At 37.4% G+C, this 19,784-nt stretch overlaps 1 protein-coding gene across 3 annotated transcripts in view; it reads right to left on the bottom strand.

Annotated features, from left to right (window-relative positions):
• Positions 1–19,784, bottom strand: part of CDK14 (cyclin dependent kinase 14) — a 711,364-nt gene that overhangs the window by 647,552 nt on the left and 44,028 nt on the right. The window contains exon 1 of one of the 3 annotated variants that reach the window (XM_033420532.2): positions 14,663–14,729. The exons of the other annotated variants lie outside the window; for them this stretch is intronic. The gene's annotated coding sequence lies outside the window, so the exon portion shown is untranslated. Of the gene's footprint in view, positions 1–14,662; positions 14,730–19,784 lie in introns of those variants that run through there. 3 annotated transcript variants of the gene reach the window in all.

The raw sequence follows: 19,784 nt of genomic DNA, 5'->3' as shown, positions 1-19,784 counted from the left end.
ATATTTTTAACATTCTGAAACTTAGCATGCTATTGAGATATGAATCCCTCTAATGAAAAAGATATATTTAAATCTGGCAAGTGTAATTTTATAAATACTCAATATATGTTATATGTGTATATGTTATGTGATATGTATATATTATATATGTACATACAACAATGGAATATTATTCAGTCATGAGAAAGAAGGAAATCCTGCCATCTGTGATAACATGGATGAACCTGGAAGATATTATGCTACATAAAATAAGCCAGACAAAGACAAATACTGTCTTGTCTTATCTCACTTATATGTTGAAACTTAAAAAAAAAAGTCAAACTCATAGAAACAGAGAGTAGAATGGTGGTTACCAGAGGCTAGGGGTGGGGGGAGATCCTCATCAAAGGATACAACCCTTCAGTCATAAGATGAATAAATTCTGTGGATATAACATACAGTATGGTGACTATTTAATAATACTGTATTTTAACTTGAAATTTGCTAAAAGAGTAGTCTTAAGCATTCCCATCACACACACATACACACACACATGCACACGCACATACACACGTCACTATGTGAGGTGATGGATGTATGAATTAACTTGATTATGGTAATCATTTCACAATATATATGCATATCAATCATCATGCTGTACTCTTTTATACAATTTTTTTTTTTTGGCCACCCCACCCAGCTTGTGGGATCTTAGTTCCCCAAAAAGAGATTGAACCTGGGCCCTCGGCAGTGAAAGCACAGAGTCCTAACCACTGGACCGCCAGGGAATTCCCTATATATGTAATTTTATTTGTCAATTATACCTCAGTAAAGCTGGGTTGAAGGGAATAAAGTGAGGACAAACACCGGGAAACAAGCTAAAGTGCAAAGAAAGAGACAGACAGGAACAAGCTTAGGCTTATTACTTCATGGGAAAAAAGACAGGACGTTCTCAGATTTTGGTGGAACAAAAGAGATTACTTATTTCTGCATTGCTGTTTCAGTTCTCTAATCAAAGTCAAATTTTCTGCCTAGCATAGAAATCAATCTTTGATCAAGTGTAAGGTCTGTCTTGCTGGAGTTACAGCCACCTCAACTTAAACAAATTTGGTTTTTCCTAGCTCAAGTTATTCCAGCCTTGATAGCATGGGTGAACACTTCTTTTTTGCTTTTTTTTTTCATGTGTCTTTCTTGGCAATTTTTTTTCATTTTACATCTTTATTGGAGTATAATCGCTTTCCAATGTTGTGTTAGTTTCGGCTGTATAACAAAGTGAATCAGCTATATGTACAAGTATATCCCCATATCCCCTACCTCTTGCGTCTCCCTCCCACCCTCCCTATCCCACCCCTCTAGGTCAAGCATGGGAGAACACTTCTAAATATATATAGAACCAAGTTTTATTCCCCCCATTGTGATAATCGATTATTTTCTTCACAATTTTTGGTATCACATCTCCCACCCCCAGTTTAACTGAAGCCATATTAGTTTTATATTAAAGTACTAAAAGTAACAAAAATATCAAATATAAGTTTATGCCTTCTTTTTCCAAATTTTGCCCAACAGGGAGAGGTTAAAAAAAAAACAAACTGGTGAAACATACTTATTAATGAATATATCAGATCATTACTGAATTTTAATGAAGAAATTATTTGGTATTGAAACCAGCCTGGCATAATTTGGCTGTATTAAAAAACCCTCTAGTATTTTTCTTACATTGTTAATAATCATTACCTCTTTTATTTGAAACTATCGATAGCATTAAAAATATATTATCATTGATATATATTCATCAACACAGATTCTAATAATATCGATCATTACCTAAAATTTACTATTGTACGGAAGATTCTGAATAGTGGTGCATTTTTTTAATAATAAATGTAAACAGATAAGAGTATTTATTTATCGTCTGGTCATACTGATGAGAAAACAGCAACATCAGACATAATCATGGGGTGTAGCCTCTAATCCTTCTGCCATATATAAATTTATACGTCAGGTGCTTGCACATTCTATTTTTATACCGCTTTATGTTCAAAGGGAAGAATATTAAGATTGTAAAGCTAGCTAGGAAGGAGATTATTCAAAAGTTTTAAAAAATCTTTTAAACTAACCATAAAATCTTGTTTCAAGAGCTTTTTAACCCTTATAATCACAAATTACTGCACAAGTCACAATGTAAAAGTAATGAAATACTCTACAAAAATGTTCAATAGAATTTAAAATTTTAACTTAAGGGAATTTGGAAGTTCAGTCATTCTCAAAGAGACTGTAAGGATTATTAAAATCCTGAAGGAAATCTGAAAGAAAAAGGACACAGTCATTACTGGAAATGTAATACAGCGTTAACTCTCAGGTTTCACGTTTAGACTAGAAAGCTTAAGTTCAAGGCCATTACACCAATCTTTATAGAAACGTAATGTTCTCCGACTCATGGTCCTTCCCTTGAAAAGCTGTGAGTGGGTAACCGTGATTATCAACTCAAATTAGTCACACACACTGGGGTAAATTGGAAATGAAAAGCTGCTACAATTACTCGAGCCAACATAAATGATTTATTTCCTTCTGCTGACATGAAAGGAAAAGAGTTGAATGCTCGTGAAGAATAGCATTTACCCACCCTGTACTAAGGTCAAAGAGCTCACTCAGCACAAATATTCCCAGAAAAGGTTCAACCTGGCAGAAAAGAAACCATCTATTCCAAAAGGTCACCACATCAGCTTAACTTTTCGTCTGCTGTGAGAAAAATCTGTCAAAGTCCATTACTGTAAGGCAGCAGCTGTTCTGTAGAATGATAGCCTCCAAAAGAGCATAGTTTCTCATATGCCCCCATGCAACTCCTCCACTTCACAGACTACTTGTCTCCTCCGACACCATTCTCCCTCACAACCCCATGGCTTTGCTCTTCCACCTCAGATGCCTACTCCCAAATATTTCTCTACATTTTACAGTCTTAAACCCAGCTGAAAATCCAACCCTCTCAGTCAAGTCTAATGCAACCCACACTGCTTTTAGTGGCATATAAATCCCTCCATAGTCTGACCCCTGCCTATGTATCCAGCTCAACCCTTGCTCACTCCAGCCACACTGAACTTCAGTTTCTCCAACACCCCAAGCTCTGGCTCGCCTTGGAGCCTCCACCTGGTATTTCCTTCGCCTCACTCTGCTGCTGGCTGACTCCTCATCATATTTGGGTCTTTGCTCAAACTCCACTCCCTCGATGCCTTTGTTATTTATCTCAAGTACGTTCCCCACCTTCCTTTCCCCCAATTTCAGTCCTTTTGTTTCTTTCCAGCAGTGTCACAATTTTTAAATTATTTTCCTTTGCTCCTCACTTCTTTTGTATTTATACTGGGATCATTGTCTTTTTTTTTCCCATTATTGAGATATAATTGACATATAACATAGTGTAAGTTTAAGGTATACAATGTATTGATTTGATACACTTACATATTGCAAAATGATGATTACCATAGCTTTAGCTAATACATCCATCACCTCACATAATTATCATTTCTTTTTTTTTTTTTGGCGGAGGGGTAAGAACATTGCAGATCTACTCTCTTAGTAACTTTCCAGTATATAATATGGTCTTACTAGCTATAATCACCATACTGTACATGAGATCCTCAGAACTTATTCTCTTTTAACTGGAAGTTCGTACCCTTTGACCAACATCTCCCCTTTTCCCTGATGTTGTCTGTCTTGTTCACATTGTATCCCCAGTGCCTGGCACAAAGCAAAATGCAATAAATGCTTATTCAATCAAATCCACCCTTCCCTGATCTTTTTCTAACTCCCTTTGCTCTTACTGGAATCAGAGCAAAATGAACTCATCATTTACTCAATTTTATCATTATTATTCAAATCAAAACATACACCCTACTATATGCCAGGAACTGTAAGCTGTTGCCAGAACAGTCATTATTTACTGAGTATTCATTATGTGTTAGGCACTGTTATAAGTACTTTACATATGTTATCTCATCGTATCACCACAGCTATGTAAACAAGCAATTATTTTTATCCCTATTTTAAAGATGAGGAAGCTGAGACAGAGAGAGTTTAATATGTGCTCCAGATATCACAAACGATGATAGAGCCAAGATTCTGTATTCTATCCAATAAAACACCATTTCCACCTTAAGATAAGTACCAAGAGAGAGCGGAAAGGAAAGTGATCTGAAAAAAGGAAGACATAACAGTTGCTTAAGGGAGATCAGGAAAATGTGTTTGAAGGTGGCATTGAAGATGAGATTCGAAAAAAAAAAAAAAGTTAGCATTTTGACAAATGAATATCAGGAATTGGTACAAGAGCCCCTCACCAGAAAAATAAATAACAGTGAGAACAAAAATACAGGGAAAGAGACAGTAAGTGTGCAAAGGAAATAGTAATAGTAGAGTTACTATATGTTGTCATATCTCTTGAAAATCCTTGCCTACATCATTGAGAATTTATCTGTGGCTGAAGAAGGAATGAAAATGAAATCAAGGTTTTGAAATAGCAATTACTGTGGACCTATTCTCTAAGTTATTAATTACCTCCCTTGTTCATTATCTATTTCTGGTGACTATTCTCTCAGCAACCAGATTTTAAGTTTTTTGATGGCAGATACCATGTCCCACACCTTCATCAGAGGGGTTATGAAAGCTGACTCTTGAAAATGTCAGTGGACAGGAAGAAAAGGCAGAGAAGACTAGGGACAGGCACTACACATAGCGATGTCAATGGTATAGTGATGAAATACTGCCCTTGCCCTCAAGGAGTTATATTCTGACACAGAGATGAAATGATTTGTGTAAATTCATATAATACAGTAGATATGTTAGAAGAAATACAAAGGGCTACAGCTCTAGGATTCTGCAAAGCAAAATTGTTTTTAAAATTAATTCCAATAGGTATTTAAATTACAATGGCATTTTCCAAAAGTGTTTATGGACAACTTTTTCAAGACTAAGAACAGTAAATTTTGAATACTTATAAAATAAAAGCTTCTCTGCAATAGTTATTTACATACAACAGTGAAGAGGCTCATCTAAAACTTTATTAATGTGGTTACTATGAATTCTCCTCAGTGAATAATCCAGCTCAGCATTGGCTTTTTATGTTCCCCGCCTGTGGCTTTCTATAATCAAAGTTCTTGACTGGAGAAATTTAAATAACTTTTTCCCTCTTTCTGTAAAAAGCAATTACTTTCAATTCCTTCACATATTACCACCATACTCCCATTAGAACATTTATCTGAAGTCCCAAACAACTGAATACACACACACACACACACACACACACACACACACACACACACACACACACACACACACACACACACACACACACACACACACACCCTAACCCTTTTATTAGGAACCAGCTGAGTTGAAGGTGTGTGGTGACTTTTCCTTACTTACCCTATTGAATGCACATAATTTTTCTTCATTCATTCACTCTAGAGTACCTGACATTCAGTCTCATTTTGCAAGCCTCATTGGAAAATTGTGCTACAAAATCATGAGGAGTCATTTGCCTTTTTTAAAAAGGTTGATGTGTATGATAAACTAGACTCTGATGATCACAGAAACTTAGAGCTTTAACAATACCTTAGGAAGCATCTAATCCAGAAAAGACCAACTTTGACACAGTATTCCCCACTCCCACCACAGAGGGTCAATATTGCTAATAGATTCTAATGTTCTTTCCCACTGAGCCTGGGCATTACTCAGATTTCTTCTCTACATGATGCTCCAGGCAACCTCTGTCCTGTAAGATAAATCATTTATTGCACATGACCCTTCTCATAGGATAGAAAATGCACTGTAGAAAGCTACAATCTATTTTCAGCTACCATAGTACCTAATATGCACCAAAGTGCTCCTTAGTACCCTGAAACATCCTAATTGTTTAAAGGCATTGTTGCAGTTTACAAAATAGATTATGTGTATGAGCAACTTTGCCTGTGCCACACATTTGGTGTTCCTGACCACCCCTGTCCTATACCTTAGCTCTGCTCTATTCTGACTTGATTACTCTGGGCCGCTGCTCCATCTTCTTGGGTGACACCATAACTTCTTTCCACACTCTAGATTAAGGCTATCCTGAAGGATCCCTTCTTGTCCTGCTGTTCTCTTGACATACTCCACAATTGCTCTCACCCACACCCATGGCTTCATGTAGACTCTTTCTTCATTTAGCTCTTCAGCTCAAATTTCCCCAGCTCCACACCCACAGTCCTAACTCCTGGTTGGAGTTTCTACATGCATGTCTTGCCATTACTACAAATTCAACATGAAAACTTTATCCTTCTCACCAAAATGTCCTTGCCCTTCCTCCTGTTTTCCTTCTTTATCTTAACAGCATCATTGTCTTCCAATTACCCAAGTTGGAAGCCTTGAAATCTCCTTCAGCTCCTCCTTTTGACACTCTACTTCTAAATCAAGAGGGTCTGTGAATTCTAATCTAAAATGTCATTCAAGGCTCCTCCCAATTTCACGCCACCATTCGCATTTGGGCTTTCACCTGTGCCCACTTGAATGACTGGCACTCTCCTAACTTGTCTTCCTGCCTGAATCTCCCCTCTCTAAATCATCCACCCATCCCATTTCCCTGTCCCCACCCCAATAATACCATCGATATATTTCCTAACAAATAAATGATTGTTATTCCTCACCTTTGCTAAAAAGTGCCTCTACGTTTCTTCAAAATAAAGTCAATGTCTCCTTTTACTTTTAAAACAAAGCTCAAATTCCTAAGTGGGGATTTCAAGATTACCCACAAGTAAGGACCAGGTACCTTTCTCATCACATAGCATCATGATTAAAAGCTCAGACCCTGGACCCAGATTGCTCAGCTTTAAGACACTAAGCAGGACTGCTGCACGCACTAGTGTAGGCTGAGGGGTCCTGAGTGAAGCATCTGGCTGAGGGTGAGGGGTGAGCGGGGGTAGAAGTGTAGCCCATGCACCACTCACCAAGCTGTGTCTCAGCACAGGGCTGCTACAGGCTCAGAAGAAAGGACATCATCTTCTATTTCACATATAGGCACTATAAAGGCTCTATTTCCTTATCTATGAAGTACTAAGACTTTTCTCATGGGACTGTTGTGAGGACTCAATGAATTAAAGCCCTTAGAACAGTGCCAGGCACATGAGTGCCCAGTAAGTATCAGCCATTAATCCTGCACCTTCCCTGTTCCTTATACTTTAAAGAAATAGTAGAATTTATTTCCTATCTTACTCATGTATAACTGCGCTTATTCACCTTCATGACTTTCATTGCTCCTTCTGCTTCCTTTCTCCCAAACTCCCTCCCCCAACAGCTTTAATCTCTGTCTGTTGATAATTCTGACCACTCTTCAAACTCAGCTGAGCTGACATGACTGCTTCCATGAAGTCTTACTTGACGCCTATGAATATGAGTTATATAGACTTTAACTCAACACTTAGGCACATATGGACCCCTGTTGTGGAACTTACTATATTTTGTACTACCTAAACATACTTATCTCAAGGCCTTCTCTTCCTTGAAAGATTTTAAGTGCCTAAAGGTAACCTGTAAGGTTCCTCTATATGTTCCCATAGTGCCTACAGACCTACAGTGACATAACAGGCAATAATAGAACCGTTTACTGAGTACCTACTATATGCTAAGCACTATAAAAAATTACTTCTCACACAACTTTTATAGTATTGTTATTTCCCTTTCATATGGGGCGACAGTATATAAATAATTTGCTTAGCATTAAACAGTTCAAAAGTGGTAGGCAGAGATTAGAACCTAGGATCTTGCTGGTTCAGGGACTAGATTCCTACTTCATTGTAGTATCTTGCCTGGCTCCTTCCCTTGCCCAGGAGCTACCACATATTCACTGTATATTATATTCCAAGAGCTTTTCCTACATTTTTCCTCAATTTCCTTGCAAAGTGGTTATTATTACTCCTATATGCATGAGGAAATCAAGGCTCAGAGGTATTAAGCAATTTACCTGAGATCTTACAGTGAGTAAATTCCAGATGCATCTTATAAACCTGACCACAGAACTCCCCCATCTCCCAGAAAGCACTTGTCACATTTTAGGAGGAGTCCCTTGAGAAAAATGTTATTGCCTTCACTATTTTTTTTTTTTTTTTTTTTTTTTTTGCTGCCTTCACTGATTTTTAAGAATTACTCACAGGGTCTCATTTATATGGTTCTATCTCATTTAGACACCATTCTGACAGAAACCATCACTATATACACTTATAAAAAAAAGTTATTCCTGCATTATATTTTATCAATGTTTATCTTTGTATAACTATTAATCCTACCTATTATAAATAACTTGGCAAAAAATGCTTGTTCCCCAAAGAATTTGATAGAGGTTTACATAAAAATAATCTTGATATCAGAAAGACAAAAGTTACTGATATAAAATGATTGCTTAAATAAGTACTGGGTCCTGAATATGTTGAGAGATTCATATTTAATACTTGTCATTATTAATTTCACCAGATTATTAGGTTTTGTCTGGTATTTCTATTGCATTCAAGTTATTTGGAAGGTCAAGATAAAATATTAAACCTAATGAAACAAGTAGGCACTGATTTGAATACCAAAATGAATCTTGAACTAAATACCAAGCACAGAGAGAAGAGGGGAAAAAGGAAAGATACAGGATCAGCGTTAACCATAGATTTTTTTTTAATTTATATTTTATTTTTGGCTGCGTTGGGTCTTCATTGCGTGGGCTTTCTCTAGTTGCAGCGAGCGGGGGCTACTCTTTGTTGTGGTGTGCGGGCTTCTCATTACGGTGACTTCTCTTGCTGTGGAGCAGGGCTCTAGGCTCACAGGCTTCAGTAGTTGTGGCATGCAGGCTCAGTAGTTGTGGCTTGTGGGCCCTAGAGCGCAGGCTCAGTAGGTGTGGTGCACGGGTTTAGTTGCTCCACAGCATGTGGGATCTTCCTGGACCAGGGCTCAAACCCATGTCCCCTGCACTGGCAGGTGATTCTTAACCACTGCGCCACTAGGGAAGGCCCTATCCATTAGATTTTTCAAAAATATAAGAATATAATTTTGAAAAGGGAAAAATGGGCGGGGGGTGGATTTTACTGGAAATTAGTCTGATTTATTTTTGGGAAAACAATAATACCAAATTAATATGCAGCAACTACCAAGGTAATTAAAATATACTTAAAATAAAGATATTATTTAAAGTTACATGACTTGAATATCATTATTCAATTTTGCCAGGGCTCACTATTTGATTGGAAAAATCCTATTGGTTTTGAGGGAAACAAAAAAAAAGGACAAGTGAAAGTAGAAAAAAATTAATAGAACCAAGATCTTCCCAAGCAAAGAAATAACTCCAAAAGAGTATCCCTCATTATGAAAGCACTAGTTTCTACAGCTCCCAGAGGATTCTGAGTAAAACTGGACATAATTGCAATGCATTATAAATGTGTAATTACCATTTAAATGGAGGGAGAAACTGGTGAGTGAAATGAGAAAAAGGCATTTTCTTACAGCCAACCAGAAGCTGGCATTTTGGGCAATGATCATCTAATCTACAGAGTCAGGTTAACAAAGCTATTGTCATTCTGCCACTCACCCTCAGCCTTTTAACTGTTTGTTCTCCTCTACCAGGAGGAAAAAGAAGGTTAAGTCTGTCTCCACGATTTTCAGTCACAAATTTTCTCATTAGCCTCTGGCATGCTCAATAGATAACTCAACAGCGTGTGTTTACCAAAAAGCACAAGCAACATAAACGCGTCTCTTTAATTCTCCCTTTTTATTGTTTGGGCACCCAATTTGTAAGAGTAAATGAAATTTTGGAGTAAATTTCTATTGGTTGTACAGTCGTGACGATTAGGGTCATCTCATCTCACCTACAGTCCAATGAAGACTTTCCTTAATAACATCCCTGTTTGTGGATTTGGCCAGGCAGCAACTTGGATATGGAAAATACTGCCTTACTCCAAAAAGGCAATGAACATCCTTTTCAAAGAAGTTTAAAATTTGTCATGTAGATTGTAAAACTCTGGAAAAGTATCAAAGGTGTTTTTATTGGACAGCTGCATAATAAATGATAAAGGGTAAAAGATTTGTCAAGAATCCACACCAATTTCCACACAAATTAAGTGGAAAGACCCCTGTCACATGTATATTTCAGAAGTCTAATCTATTCCTTTTGGATTACTGCTACATTTCTCATGAGATTAGTTACTTTTTATGATGTGTTTCTCAAAACCCCTTTGGATTTATCAGGATGGCATATGTTGGCTGGATTAATTGTTGCTTCCACCTCAAAAAACTCAGTATTTAGAAATAAGAATATAAATGTGAAGGATGAAAAAATTAGTGAAAGGCTGTGCATACTGTGATCAACCATGTGACAAAAGTGATGAGATTATTAGTTACATAATGGTTACTTTATTCTAGCTTTCCCTTTGTATCTTCTTTTGGATATTTTATTTGGAATCTTTAAACACATTTGTTACAAGTCAGTGTAACAAGATAGGCAAACACCAGTTAGCCATTCAATGGTCTTTTTCATCATCTAAACCAGGGTTCCACAAACTATGGCTCACAAACCAAATCTGGCCCTCTCATGTTTTTGTAAATAAAATTTTATTGGAACACAGTCACATATATTCGATTATGTATTGTCTATGGCTGATTTTACACGACAGTTGAGTAGACCAGAAGACCCCAAAAGTCTAAAACATTTACTATCTGGCGCTTTATAAGAAAGTTTGCCAATTCCTGACCGAAGCTGTTCCATCTCCTAGTGTTCTAGGAGAAGTTTTATTCTCTGGCGACAACCTTCTACTTCACCATTTTCTGTCCCATTAGATCTGCTTTTTTCTACTTCTCCAAGACAACCATTTTTCAATTACCTTCTTTTCTTTATAAATCTACCATCTTCTGTTTGTGTATTTTTCCCTTCTTGGTTACCATCACAATTAATTCTATTCCAAAATTTATTTAACCCAGAAATAAAGCCGGTCACATATGGCCCAATCTCTGCATAGGGTCAATCAAATAATAATAATAATTTCAACAACAATGGAAAGATATAATTGAAAGAAATATTAATGTTCACTCCGGTTGTAAAGAAAATGCTAAAGTGGAGCAGGAAGAGTGTGCTCTTAACGAGTAGTAGAACATTTCAAATCCTATCTTCCTAGCATCACTATTCTCAATATTCCCCCAAATGAATGACAGCTGCTGTGGTAGATGCCTGGACTTCCCTTTCCAGAAGAAGGCACTCATTCCTCCAGCTGCCAGGCTCTCTTTGATAATTGCCCTCAGTCAAAGGGAGCTGCTGCACTCAAAGTTAAGTCTCCTTTTGGAGAGCATCCCACATATAATGATAGTTGATATGAAGGTTTGGGCCCTTTTGCCTTAATTAGGGAGGCCATCTAGGTTCCAGAACTCTCCATTAAATTTACTGAGGTCTCTGTTGTGACTATATGACAATTCAATTATTCCCCCTGCCCAAGTCTGCTTCTCTCTCTCTCCCTTATGTGTGTTATTCCTAAGAACATTCTCCAATAAATTCTTGCAGGCAAAGCTCTGCCTTGGAGCCCACTTCCCAATTTAAGATAGTTCTCCCTTCAAATACTCTTTCCCTCATTCCATTCTCATCACTCAAACAAAGCCTTTCCTGAATCCCAGTCTTTCCAGCTCTTTATTCCTCTCTCCTCACAGCCCTGTTTCCTCACAATCCTGGGTGAAAACTCTCAATAGAGTTCACTACCTTTTCTTTAAATTTACTGATTAGATATGAACAAGAATAGAAAACTAGGTTCTATAATCTGTCCTAGTATATTTTTATGTCTTATTCTAAGATTTCAAAATATTGTTTTATAGAAGACAGTTTTGGGCTGGAATATCAGGTCTATTTTTTTTAAATGCTTCACTGTTTTATTTTTAACAGAATATGTAAGCAAAAAGCATTAAAAATTATAACTTTTACATTATGCATTTGAAAGTCTTTCTATGATTATTTTTTTTTATTTTTTTTTATTTTTTATTTTTTATTTATTTTTTTTTTTGCGGTGCGGGCCTCTTACTGTTGTGGCCTCTCCCGTTGCGGAGCACAGGCTCCGGACGCGCAAGCTCAGCAGCCATGGCTCATGGGCCCAGCCGCTCCGCGGCACGTGGGATCCTCCCGGACCGGGGCACGAACCTGTGTCCCCTGCCTCGACAGGCGGACTCTCAACCACTGCGCCACCAGGGAAGCCCTCTATGATTATTATATGGTCAACTGTATAGTAAAAGCTTTCCAGCAACATTTTCCCCCTGCAGTAGCATTTTATTCAAAATGAAATTCTCTGGTACAAAAGTTGGACAGCAAGGCAGCATATGAAGACATAAATTTTTTTTAAAAATACTAATATCATCAAGTTCTTCTTTGGTAAGTCTGCTCTGGAAGGAAGATATGAAGGAAGTAAGGGAAAAGAAAAGACAGAAAGAAGAAAAAGAGAAAGAGGAAGAGGAAGAAAGACAGGACGGGGAGGGGAGGACAACCAAGATGAAACAAATCAAGAGGAAATCACTGTAAATTCATGAATTACTTTACATGGAGAACCTCTGAAGTTCTAGAATGATTATCTTTTCCAGAGAACAAATGTTTAACTTTCTGAAATTTCCAGCATTGGCACAAGTTAGAATAAACAACTCATCTTTATTATGCTTGAACTTAAAATTAAGAAAAAACGGAAACAAAAAGAATAATGTGAGGTGGGGAGAAGTTTAATACATTTTCCAGATATTAAAATAATTTATACATCCTCCATAAGTAATTATGGTGTTAGGGAATGATTAGCCAGACAAACCAATGGCAGTGAATAGAATAAAAATATACTCAAATGTGTATGGAAATTTAATTTATGAAAAAAATTCCATCTCATCACTTGCGTAAAGATGGGCTTTTAAAATAAATTGTGCTTGATAGCCATTTGGAAAAAGATAAAATTGGAACTGAATCTCACACCATATATCATGCTTAATTCCTAATGGATCATAGAGCTACATGTTAAAAATGAAACTATTTTAGATTATTTTCATAGGATAAATTCCTAGAAGTGACATTATTGGGATTTAAAGAGTAAAAAAAGGTTCATGCTCTTGATTCATATTAGCAGACTAATTTTTAGAATTCTTGTACTAATTTATACCCCCAAATGTATGACAGTTCCATTCTTATTCAAGTCTAGACAAGAATGTGTGTGATGTGTGTGTCCTATTTTTAAAATATTTAATAAAATATGTGTGTGTGTGATATAGCTTAAGCTTTAGGAGCCCTCATTTGCCCTAGGCCTTTTAAGGTTCTGGGAATATGTGTTATCAGAGTCAAACATTTTTGTAAAATTAACAAAAAGAAGATTTAAAAACAATTTTCACGAGGGTCTCAAAATTTCATAAGCTTCAGGTCCCACAACACATAAATCAACTCCTGACAATTTTATTAGTTTGAACTGTATGAAATTGTATGTCACAAATGGACAAATCTAGAAATTCATCTGATTCAACTAATACACATAATTTTGGTGACTCATAAGGGGAAAAAAATCTCTAATAACAGAATTACCAGGTCAAAGAGTACCCAAAAAATGTTTTAATAGACACTGTCAGATTGCCTTTTTAAAAGTTTGTATAGATACCCAATCCCTCCAACTGCAAATAAATGCACACATTTCCCTCACAACAGTAGGTGTTAACCAGCGTGACTACATGTTCTCATTTGGGCAAACTCCTGGTTTACAACTTTTCTCCCAGAATAATTATTAATAGTACCCCCTTTTACTCTCAAAATGGTCCCAGTTTGGATGATAGATGGTCATCCTAGCGTCACTGATCTTTTAAACTCTAATTTCTCTCCTGGAGATCATTCTGGCCTCTAGGGGCCTGCAGGCTTCTGGGAGTTACCTGCATTCTCCTTCCTCTCGTTTCTTATTCACCTGCACTGACAACTTCAGGAGCCATACAATTATGGAGCATGCCTCTAGCTAGGGTCTTCCTTTCTGTGTAGGTGGATGTAGGAAGTGGCAATAAAAGTATGCCTGTGTGTTTACCCTGTTGAAAATCAAGCACCTGTGCGTGCACACAACATTCATATACACACGCGTGCACACATATACAAAGCCAAATTAGTCATTGGTTTCATACAAGTGACAGTCTCCAGCTGTTCACCATCAAACATGCCAGAGATACGGGCAAGAGGGTCCTAGCACTGGAGGAGGGGTTGGGCAGGTAACCTTCATATGCCTCCAAGGGCTGAGATTCTGTACTCCAGCAGTAACGATTAACATTTATTAAGAACTTACTGTCAGGGAAATTCTAAAAATTTGCCCATAAAATCTCATTTTGTCCCTCAGAGCTACCCACTGATTTATTCACTATTACTGGAGAATATTAACAAATGAGTAAACTAAGACACAGACAGGTTAAGTTAGTTGTCCAATGTGACATACTTAGTAAATGAATCCCAGATTTCAACTAAGGCAGCCTGACTGAGGAGCTGTTACAGCTCCATTTTCTGCTACCTTCTATTACATGTGTCAGGCATTGAATATCAGTTTACATTTTACAGATTTATTTCCACTTCCTTTCTTAATGATTCTGATTACATTTCTGAAAAGTTACATAATAGGAGGGAGGGAAGTCATGCAGAAAATTCATGCAATATAATTTGAAAGCTTACCATTGAAGAAACTTCCTTCTTCTCTCTCTGGATGATCTAGCTTTTCAGTTATCTATTCATTATATACTATGAGAAGAGAGAATCAATTTACCTTTTCAAAGTCTTTCTAAGAAAAGTCAGTGATGACTTACTTAATTTTAAAAAAGTGCTTACCATAAAATATCTAGAAATAATCATATGATTTCTATTCTGATACTGCAATATTACTGTTATTTTAATATTTAGGGCTCAAATGACTTAAGGTATTATCAACTTGGGTATGAGTTTAACAAAGAGGAAAAGGGCAAACATTTGGTGGTGACCACAGACTAGTTGTCTCTGCTGACAGAAAACCTGTGGATGCTCAATGATTCCCTAATCCCTTCAAATCATCTTCTGAAATCATTTTCTAGAGAAGTTTGGACCAAGGACCAAGAGGGGCGATATTACTATCACTCCAGGAAAATAACTCTGGGTGAGAGGCATCGTGGTCAAATGTGCATAGTGTATGACGTTTTTCAGGTTCCATATTTTCTTCTTCCACAAGTCAGAAGTCTGTTTATACTGTGTCTCGAATAAACACTCCTAAGACTACCACATGCAGTTAGGGTATCAGTAACCTCCCAATTTGTAAGTCTAAAGGACACTCATACATTCAGACCCTCCTTTCTCGATCTCTATGACACCACGCTTCCACTTTCCATCTTCTTCTCAATGCCTTTTGAAGAATCTTGTTTCCTTTATTCAACCTTTTAATATAGGCTATCCCTTGGGCTTGAGATTTTTCTCCTGGGTGGAAAATAATCCTGCTTTCTGAATTTGATCACATTTTATTCCCTACAATGAATCTAGTGTAACTAACTGCTCTCAATCTGTGAATAGATAACGGTTTCTATCTGAAATGAATAAATATCCAACCCTGTGCTCTCTTCAAAGCACTTCTCCTGGTTCACTTTGCTGTGGAACTGAACATGGAGGGAGACAAGTTGAAATGCCGCATCGTCCTCTGCAGCCCTCTGGTGTGATTTCAATCCTAGGAAGCAGCAATCACCCTGTACTTCAGCTCCTCTCCTCAAATAGCTTTTTGAAACAGTTCGTGATCCTGTTACCATCAAAACAATTTCTACGTAACAAGATCTAGAAGTTAGCAATGGAGTATGTACATGCTTGACAGTTCATCCTTGCCCCTACAAGGTTTACCCTGCTTCTCATTCAGATTTAGTATCATGTCCCAGAGGCCCAGAGCAGCACAATAATATGGATGTCCCCTGATGTTATTGTTAATGGAAATTATAGAGGACCTTGAAGTACCCTTTCATCAGTCAATACTTTATGGTTCAATTACCCAGGTGAACAAGGGGGCTATGGTTCTGACTTCAGTTGGGTTCCCAGGATCTAGGCCTGGAGGAGTGTGAGGACCTGCCCAGAGCTGTGCATGTTGAGCTGAAGGGAGCGAAGATCTGAGTTCTGGGTAAGCAGGAGCCTTGTAAGTACGGGAAGGTTTAAAGAATCAAGCTGAAAAGAGTGGAGAGAGGGTCAGTCAACTAGGTAGGATGAATTGATTTGGGAAAAGGCTTCAAGGATTCCTTAAAGCAAAGTGAAACTTTTGTTGAGTTGCTTTTGTGGAGTGAGAGTTGGGGTAACTGGGAAAGGTATTAATATCCAATTTAGGCTGGAAATTTTAAACTCTTCTCTATCAATATTATGGTTTTTACCCATCCTACACTAGCTATTGAGGTTATAAGAATGTGTTTTAGAAATGAGAACAGTGTTTCCTACTCATACTTTAATTTTGATGCCTGGGATAAGTAAGAGGAAGACTTCCAGCTGCGAGTTACTGAAAGAGTCTGGGGCACCTCATCAAACAAATTATAATACTTGCCAGGAGCAGTCCCACGAGGAATGTAAATCGTGTGTGGTCTTCCAGCAATATAGACTTGAGTTCTGTTCAAAAGGATGGTAAACTTAGAGTTAGTGAGGCTTATTTTCAGAATAAAGTTATAATTGGAATTATCTTATTAGATAGACTACATTTATGTAACTTTTTATTACCATTGCTTTATTACATTAAGTTCTCCTTTTATTTATCCACCAGGAGAATTAAAGTGTTTGATTAAGAATACAGTAATACAATTAAAATAAATGAAATATCATTTGAAATATCAGTAAGTTAGCAATAGAATTAACAATTGCTTGTTTACTTCTCTGTGTCTTCTCTTAGTAGGATGTAAGCTCCACGAAGGCAAGGATTTATCTTTCTTGTTATAATTATGTCCCTAGTGACAACCACACTACTTAAGGCATAATAAATACTCAGTAAATATTTACTAAAATAGATGAGAGTCAAAGGAGGCAGTGAGTACACGAGCGGTTAAACATTTATGTTCTCTAACACTTGGAACTTTAAAAAGTGCTTTAACTTAAAATCATATCTGCTAAATAACAAGACTATTAGATCAGATGTAGTAATCAATCTTTTGATGCCCCATTAGTCATTCATTTTTTTTTTAATGAAAGATGGATGTTTCTGGAACCCAAGCAGCATCTTTGGATTATGAAATACAAGAAGCCCTTAATAAGACAAATTCCTCTAACAGAATGCAGTGCTCATGGAATTAACAAGGTCTAGGAGATCTGTAGAAGAAATCAAAAAGGAAGAGACAGCAGATGAATAGCAGAGCTAAACCAGAACTGAGGGCAGTTGTTGGCCCATATTTGCAGAGATGCTTCAGAGTTTTCCTTCTAAACTGCAGAAACTTCAGTGATGGATATTTGCTCAGGCCCCTATTCTCTTCTGGGAATAATTAGCCACTTTACTGATAAGCACTATGCAAAAAAGTGATAACACTTATAAGAGACCAGGATCCTGGGGTGGGTTGGGGAGAAATATATATATATATAAAGCAACATGTTTGTCACAGACTCTTACCACATATGTAATGTACCCTTACTGGTTCTTCCTTCTGGGTATATTTTTTTCCTAAGATGTAAAGAATAAGGAATTATCTTCCATCTTACTCTTTCTTTTATCTTTATATGTTAATAAGAAAAGGATATAAGGTCTCATAGCCAGAAAAATACAAAGTCCTAGACAAAGAAGTGGTCTTAAGTAAGCAAACAGAACATTTGGCCAACACTTATCTTTTCATACAGGCACATTTTACTTACAGATGGGCCTATTAAAGTGCCTCTGCCTTATCTATGGATCTTTCTATCTTGTCTCTGGGTCCTTCTTGAAAAAGGTATACAATTTAAAGAAAGAAAATAATACTGTGTTGGCCTGAAGGAGAATGAAGAAAAACAAACTTCTCAACGTGTATGGACTATGAAAATATTTTCCATACCTCTGTGAACTCCTTTTGAAAAAGTTACTTGAGAATATACTCCAGCAAAAGGGAAAAAAAATGAATCCTTAAAAAAAGGAAGATATGGGATCCAAAAATTTCTTCTCAGTAGAGCAGTGAAAAGAAACTAATTTTTGTAAATTATAACAGGAAGTCACAGGACTTTTAAAAGTATATCTATAAGAAGACAATGAATATATTTTACCAAATACTAGATGAGTAATCACAGTGATAGGAATAAAGTGTCCTGTGTCCTTCTTGACAAGAAATAATGGGGCTTCCCTGGTGGTGCAGTGGTTGAGAGTCCGCCTGCCGATGCAGGGGACACAGGCTCGTGCCCTGGTCCGGGAAGAACCCACATGCCGCGGAGCGGCTGGGCCCGTGAGCCATGGCCGCTGAGCCTCCGCGTCCGGAGCCTGTGCTCCACAACAGGAGAGGCCACAACAGTGAGAGGCCCGTGTACCGCAAAAAAAAAAAAAAAAAAGAAATAATGAAGGTAACTAAAACTCTAGGAAATGCAAAAGCTGTATAGGAAAGTCACAATGTAAACATGAAACAAGCTGAAATGTATCATGACTTTGAGAAATGGAGAGTAAGTAAAGAGACTCTATTTGATCTTAACACTAGGTAATTCCCTTTCAAGCAATGCAGGTTAGTAACGTAGAATTACCTTTCCTATTTTCACTTCAGTTGTTTCCTAAACAATATTCACATAATCATAATATGTTTTATTATTTTACTAGTTTAAGGCATTTTAGATTCAAACTACAGAGTAAGCATTTCAAGATATAAATATAGTTACAGAACAGAATGTAAATATTATACACTTGACAATGTCAAATGAGTGCGAAAGCTTACAGAATTTAGGAGCTAGAGAGAGAAGAGGACAGGTAGAAGGAAACACAGGGTTCCAAATTTTCTTATCTTAAATAATGGGAGAAGTATTGATAGATAGAGAAACAGAGGGCTAAATGGATTACTCAAAGTCAAAAACATAACCAACAGAAGAAAGATTAGGCATCTTAAGAGCTAGTAATGAACAACAATAGTTACAATTCAAAAATAGCAAAATAGGGCTTCCCTGGTGGCGCAGTGGTTGAGAGTCCACCTGCATGGGTTCATGCCCCGGTCCAGGAAGATCCCACATGCCACGGAGTGGCTAGGCCTGTGAGCCATGGCCACTGAGCCTGTGTGTCCGGAGCCTGTGCTCCGCAACGGGAAAGGCCACAACAGTGAGAGGCCTGCGTACCACAAAAAAAAAAACAAAAACAAAAAAAACCAAGCAAAATAATAATATCCCCTAAGAGCAAAATAACAAAAAAATATGGATAGTGCAAGACAAATTTTTCAGCTTTCATGATGGGGAGTTGATAGATAACATGTAAAGTTAAGAAATCATGAAAAGGAGATAAAACCATATTGTTCAAACACATGGAGGTAGCCAAAAAAAGAAATACAAATAGAATCATATTAAAAGGATTCTTTTTGGAGAGGAGGTGTCAGAGGTGGAGTGGGGAGTGGGAAAAACAAACTTTTTTTTTTAATAAGGTAAGGAGTTTACTTTTTAAATATTTATTTATTTATTTTTGGCTGTGTCAGGTCTTAGTTGAGGCACGTGGGATATGCAGCACGTGGGATCTTTTGTTGCGGCATGCAGGCTTCTCTCTAGTTGTGGCACGCAGGCTCAGTAGTTGCGGCATGCGGGCTCTCTAGTTGTGGCACACGGGCTCCAGAGCACGCAGGCGCAGGCTCTCTAGTTGTGGCATGCAGGCTTAGTTGTCCCGCGGCATGTGGGATCC

The sequence above is a fragment of the Orcinus orca genome, chromosome 9 (genome assembly GCF_937001465.1).
Source record: "Orcinus orca chromosome 9, mOrcOrc1.1, whole genome shotgun sequence".
NCBI lineage: Eukaryota > Metazoa > Chordata > Mammalia > Artiodactyla > Delphinidae > Orcinus > Orcinus orca.
The sequence above is the reverse complement of the archived record's forward strand: the minus strand, read 5'-3'. Positions and strand labels throughout refer to the sequence as shown.